Consider the following 7698-nt stretch of genomic DNA (forward strand, 5'->3'; position numbering starts at 1 on the left):
CTTCTTCTTCTTCTTCTTCTTCTTCTTCTTCTTCTTCTTCTTCTTCTTCTTCTTCTTCTTCTTCTTCTTCTTCTTCTTCTTCTTCTTCTTCTTCTTCTTCTTCTCATCCCTCGGCTGCTCCTGCTTTAACCATCAATTCTCTGTACTCATAAATCTATTTCTTCAGATTTGCTACAACCACCCAAGCTTTCGCAAAGGAAGAAAGAGAAAGTCAGACTATGTGAAGACTATGGAAATATTTACCAATTTGAAGACTTTTGGAATATTTACAAAAACATACATTAAACTATCTTAACAACATACAAACTATTTGCAGAATACTTCAAAATCACGCTTGAACATTTGGGAAACTAAAAGGCCTCGGATGCATAAAAAATTACGATCAATTGAGGAAATCTACAGTAGGAATATATCATTGAAACGGCTCGATATGCTCACAGTCCAAAAACTGAGCGCATATGCAAGAGCGCACCGTCATATAACTATACTATGTGATACTAGTCCTAGAATTATTGCTGCGGTGTACACCGTGCCTTTAGACAGACGAGACATCCGATGGGAAAAGAATTTCAACTGAAGACAGGAAACAACGGATTTATTCTTACGAAATGTTTGCACAAACTGATCACTAAAGTATGATAGAAAGCTTCGAAATTAAAGGAAAAGAAATGTTTCACGTTATCAATATTTAATAAATAAAGTAGACGATGCAGACTGTTAGTTTATAGGAAGGGATTAACTGCGCCGAGTTACACAGCAAACATTCACTAGACTTCTCGACAAAATTATTGCCCACATAACATGAAAAGTATAAGAGAGAAAGTGTAGTTTCTGACTACAATGCGCCATATTTGTCGTAATGTTCTGCCTCTAACAACTGTGTGAGAAATGCAGAGAATACGAGATAAAATATAAAAGTGTAAGCACAAAACTAAGCCATGCATTTAAATATGACGAACAGGATATCTCTCTCATTGTCTGGCTTTCTCTCTGGTCGAAACTTTGAAATCACTTTTACTTCTGTTGTAAATGTTTAATAAACATTTGCTCTACTAAAAGGAGTATTAAACGCTTCGATTTAATGTTAAATTGTTTTCATATATAACTTGATATGAAAAAAATATGCATGTGTGTGTATGTATGTGTACATATCTATCTATCTATCTATCTATCTATCTATCTATCTATCTATCTATCTATCTATCTATCTCTCTTTCTCTCCCTTTCTCCCTCTCTACAGACACACACATACATACATACATACATACATCCACACACACACACAGACACAGACACACACACACACACCCACACCCACCCACACACACACACACACACACACACACACACATATATATATATATATATATATATATATATATATATATATATATATATATATATATACAAAATATGGGGGTTTAGTTCACAGGTGATCTAAACGATTAGGTACGCTAGGTCAGTGCTGTAACGGATCACTAGGGCCTCAAAGTTATAGCCGAGACGGAAGTTATGGCGCCATTTCACGCTTGCGGTGCAGCGGATATATAATTGTTAAAGAGGACAACAAACATTAAGGCAAGGCAAACATTCTGCTTCAAAAGAAGTAATGCCATAAAATAACTTCCATCGGCCCCACCCCACCACAAACACATACTCTTGGTAAAATTTCTGTATGAATTATGTTATTTCTTGCTATGCGCACTCGCAAAATTACAGCTCAAATCCAAGTGAAATCGCATTTATCTGTTCTGTAATTCGTGTATTTAAAAATCTGATATTCGATGTGAATTTAAAAGGAAGTTCTCCCAGAATTCCAATCCCTTACCTGTCGTTTCAAGCATGTCGGAGGTGACAAATTAAGAAATTGCGGTGGTGGCGGGGGTGGGGAATTAAACTTTTGAAAACTTGATTTCTAAGTAAAATCGTATGAAACCCCTTTTATTCTATGAAACAATATATAGTCTGTGATACATCTTAAGAACAGAAAGCACTTCCATCCAACGCTATGCAAATTGTACCCTCCCTTCTTCACTTTTAAACAAACAATGATTTACATTACGCCAGAAATCCAGTTCACTATATATCAGCTGTTCTGATTCTGAACATAATAAAATAACAAATAATACAATATGGCTGAATGCCATAACACCTGGGCAACGCCTGGATGCATTGCTAGTGCGTGTGTGTTTGTGTGTATGTATATCACTTCCTAAATTTTTCTCTATGAATTTGCTATAGTAATTAGAGCCAGCACTAATTTTTTTACGAGGTTTCGTATTCGAGTACGCCTAATGTGAACAACTATGAAATGGAAGATGAGATATGTGTTTAATATACTTTGCAGCGTATACTGGTTGAATAACGAAATACAGTGTCCCTACAGGTCATTAATGTGGAGGCGCGTGGCTTAGGGGTTAGGGTGTCAGCATCATGATCGTAAGACTGTGGTTTCGACTCCTGGACCGGACGATGCGTTGTGTTCATGAGCAAAACACTTCATTTCACGCTGCTCCAGCCCACTCTGCTGGCAAAAAGGAGTAACGCTGCGAAGGGGTGGCGTCCCATCCAGCTGGGAAACACATACGCCATTGAAACCAAGAAACCGGGCCCACGAGCCTGGCTAGGCTTTAAAAGGGCGCATTTATTTATTTTTTACAGTTCATTAATATATATATACATATATGTGTGTGTATTTGCCTGTGTGTGTGCGCCTGCGTGCGTATACGTGTGTGTGCGCACGCTTGTGTTTGTACTTGCGTATGCGCGCTTTAGTGTGTGTGTGTGTGTGATTGTGTGTGTGTGTGTGTGTGTGTGTGTGTGTGTGTGTGTGTGTGTGTGTGTTTGAGTTTGTGTTTGTGTAGCACATTTCCATATATATATTTTATTCATCACAATTCCTGATTGTAAAATATATACAATATGAACAAGTTTTTAATATTTCCAGTTTAACTCAGACACATTAAAAAGCAAGTGGTGCATATTAAATAATATTATTTACTAATAAACTAACTATAAATTATATCTAATTTGTCCGTACTTGTAATTATAGATAAATTTTATTTCACTTCTCACATAACAATGGACGAAGAAATCAATTATATCTCTTAATTTAGTGGCATACTTGTATTTAAGAATATCGAGCAGTACTTGACATCAACATAGTTTACTCTACAAAAGAAGCACTTATGTGAAGTACGCTTAAGCTAATGCTCTTGCAATACAATACTACAAGAAAATACTCAGAATATTTGTAATAATTCAGAAGAGGTTCTCCGGGAATCAAGTAAAGAAGCACGCTCGGCAAAATCAGGCTTATTAAAAGTCTCACTCAAATTACTGCTTACTGTCATATAGAAGGGTAGAGTCTATTTTAGTCCGAGATACATTGTATCTTCGAAACGGAATCTTAGATTTGGTGCTGTTTACTATGACTGTGCTTATAAGACTACGCGGTAAATGTCGAACGTAATAGAAGTAGTCACCTGAATGGTTGATCAACATATTATTAGCCGCAAATTTTCTTCAAATGTCACCTCACTGTCTTTAATCATGATATCATTCATAACATCGTGCGGATTTTACGATTCCTTGAAAAATAATGTTGAAATGGTTATTGTCCATTCATCAAGGAAAGCAGAGGGTAGAGGCTAAAGAAAACCAAACATCACCAATTAAGAAGAACAATACCAACAGCAACAGGGTTTCAGTTAACAATATAAATAAAATAGACGCGCCGATTACTAAAATGTAGCATTTCGATTTGTGTAAATAGTTAATGATACAGACTTTCCCCCCCAGAAAATATTGCTTCGTGAGTAGGGAAGTGGTTCAAAAATTTCTTGAATGTTACAAGCGTTATCACATCAACTATGCAAATAATGACGGTTATGTTGGTAAGACACTGGTTTAATAAGATATTAAGATGCCCACCGGAAATCTGCAAAGTTCTGTTTATAGATCTACTACAAACATAACCAAGACGAATGTATATGGATCTCAATGCTGAGAAGCTACATGATTATTCAGCTTGAATAGCATAGCAGCCAACTTTCCGTAGATGACATCACATCACCTGAGAATTATCATTGCAAGTTATCGGTTGTCATTCATTATGGATCTACTTTATCGAGGTTTGTCCTGTGAAAAGTAGCAATGTCTATCATCTCGCTCTGTTAGTCTGGGGCACCTAAAATTGCTGCTGACATTGACACCACTTTCATGACTTCATACTAAAAGTTGATTATATCGTAGCTATTTTGTTGTCTTATATTAATCCTACATCATTTCCGATTGAGAAAACATGTATTCAAATATATTCCAAAGATTCACGCTGTTTTTAGATTAAAAAAAAAAAAATACAGTTAGGGACATGTCAGCTAATGAACACTTCATATCTTAAAACATGCTCTGTGAAGAAAGTGGATCGTACACGAATGTAACAAATACGAGGATGTCTATTGGGTTTCTCTGTTGTGTAGTTTTTCATAAATGTCTACTACTGATTAAAATTTGCTCATAGAACGCAAAATAAATTTAATACAACTCTAAACAGTAGAGGCTAAGAAGTAGAGACAAACAATTAATTTCTTTCATTGATTAAAAAAAAAATCAAAATATTAAAGAAAACTACTAGTGAAGACATGTCTATGTGGTTAAGAAGCTCATTTGTAATCATGCGGTTTAATGTTTATTACTACTGTTGACATTTTGGGAAATGAATCTCATACAATAACCTTGGATCAACCAGTACCTTGTAAGTGACTATAGGGAATCTGTGTATGTATAAAAAGGGTTGCTTTTGGACACACAAAGAATCACTTCATATACAACCATTATAGAACAGAAAAAATTATCTCACAACACCATTCCTCCGAAGATTTCCTTAAAAAGTGACCCTATCCTGCAAATACAAAATAAAAATCCAGACCACGATTTGTAATATGTTTATAACATGCGTTGCTTTGCCTTTCAAAAAAATGTGTATATGTGAGTGCCTGTGTATGTGCACGAACCTATATCTATCACATTCTGTGGGGCGAAACGAAAATGTCTGTATGTTGTCAGTCGCCACGTTAGAAACAGTGATGAAATTTATCTCAATTCGCAGCGTACTTTATTGTTTAAAAAAGGAAGGATATGTTGAATAATATAACTTGCGAAACACCATATATCAAAAGTAGAAATAAAATGAACGCTGATATGACTGGCCAAATGTTCTTTTAACGAGTTTTTTCAAGGGTGGAACAAGTGAGGACACTAACGTGAATTCCACATGCCTGGATAGGAAATAAAAGCATTGCATTCAGTACTGTCTTTCTTCATAAGTCTGCTCTATGAAACTTGGCGTTGAATTAAACAAAATCAAAAAACTTCATTATCATAGTGAAAAAATAATAATAGCTTATAACATTTCCATTTTCAATCGTTTTATGTTCTGAACTTAACGATACATAATCTAACTTATAGCACACTGTGTCATTTGAAAAATCATACGTGTTTCATAACTAATTCATAAGTGTTTCATAACTAATCTTTAATGGCAAGTCATATATGTCTCGTATAATTTGATAACAAATATTCATATAGCTACACCTTTGTCAGCAGTTTCGTTTTGATAAAACCTATTTTTTAAACATATTTCTAAATAGTGGTTATTACAATCGTGGTGGTAGTCAAGAATAATGATTACGAGAACATTTACAAAAACGGTTGGGATATATATTTTACGAACATACCTCATTCATACGTTTACATTAATATCTCGTTAGAGAGAATCATTTAAGCAAATAATCCATCGACAAATGGAGTAGAAAATGATTAATACATTTGTTTCTAAATGTTGTTGAGGTATTTAGTTTCCATTCTTTTTTCTCAGATATCCACCTAATGTACAACAAATTTATTACAATTATTTCAACACAAATATTATTAATGTGAATGAAGAGTTATATCATCTATTAAAATAGAAATTCCATTCCAGCTTTATCATTATTTGTATTGCATATATAACAAAAACGTATTTCATGATTGCACAGAGAAAATTGGATTAAAAAACTCATACAATAGGAGCTGTAAAAAATTTACAACTTTCAATACATACTCTGAACAAAATTATAAAGATACGTTTCTTAAAATATATTTCACACTAAAAATAAAAAAAATAAAAGACAAACACACATTTGGTGCCTGAGTTTACATGACTGAGCTCTCTTGTCGAACAGTGTTCCTAGTTGAATTGTTTGTGCTGTCGTACGAAATCCACATTCTCCTGATGATTGTAGAAACGTCTATCACCCCTTGGCTGTCGGTGTGCATTATTAAAGTCTTTCATTATCATTCACCCACTGACTGCGTCGTTGCTTTACATATCACTGAGGAAGTTTGATGGTGTTTGGTGCTAATATCTTTGATGAACAAGCTGCACGATGAATATTATTAGAGCGGGCTAGGATTATCTGGAGCCTGTATTATCTGGAGCCAGTATTATTCTGTTGTCCTTTAAATAGAAGCCTTGTAGATGTCAGGGCACAGGATTAGGATTTTATGCAGTCAACCTCTCTTAAACAAGAACTTAAAGAGCTGAAAGGGGTTACTGAGAGGTACATACTTCAGGATGCATTTCTTTGATATGCTAAAAAAACTCATGGCTGGGACCCTAGGACTTGAGTAGCGCTGAAAACAAATGTGGTTAAGAGGTGGTTTCCTCGAAATTCGTAATCAAGGACCTAAAAGTAGAAATATTTTAACATTATATCAAGGACATACACACACACACATATGTATGTATAATATATATATGTATATATATATATATATATATATATATATATATATATATATATATATATATATATATATGAGCTAAAGCAGAGAAAAAGCCAAGAACAAACATCAACGCGAGAACGTGGTACATGCAATACAAAGTATTAATAAGACTCTCAGAGAAGGAGAGACAGAGTGGTTGCATTACCTTTCGAGCAAAGATAGCCAACAGTCCACGTGTAGTTACATTTATATATATTAGAAGAATATTTATATTTATTAGAATAACAAAAAGAAAGAATTATATATTTGAAAAAAGTGAGTAGAAATGGCTTTTTTAGGTGATATTTTTTATTTTAATCATACTGTTTGCAGTAAGTTATTCTGTTATGACTTTCAAGCTTCAAACTGAAAAATATATGTTTTACTGGTTGCTTAAATAGCAAAAAAAAATAGTAAAAAATGTATATGAAAAAATATAAGAAAAACAGGAGTTAATGATGGTGGAGAATAAGATGAAGAAAGAAGAATGAAGAAAGAAAAAGAAGTAGAACTAGAATAAGAAAGATAAAGAAAGAAGAAGAGGCGGAAGAAGAAGGAGACGCAGAAAGAGAAAGGAAGAGAAAATAAAATAAAGCTAAGAGTAAAAATTAAATATTAAAATAAAGATAGTAATTGTGAACAGAGCGGGGAGGAGTGTTGAGTTCATCAAGAAAACAGAAATGGAATGTTTTGGAGAGGTCAATATAATTGATTTGTGAGATGACCACTGAGGTGCCTGGTGATTTCAGGACACATATTCATTCAATTCTCACACGTGGTATGATGTACGCATCCATACACATAATATATATACATGCACATACACGCACATATATGTATATGTATTTATATATACATATATATATATATATATATATATATATATATATA

The sequence above is a fragment of the Octopus bimaculoides genome, chromosome 1, assembly GCF_001194135.2.
Source record: "Octopus bimaculoides isolate UCB-OBI-ISO-001 chromosome 1, ASM119413v2, whole genome shotgun sequence".
NCBI classification, from domain to species: domain Eukaryota; kingdom Metazoa; phylum Mollusca; class Cephalopoda; order Octopoda; family Octopodidae; genus Octopus; species Octopus bimaculoides.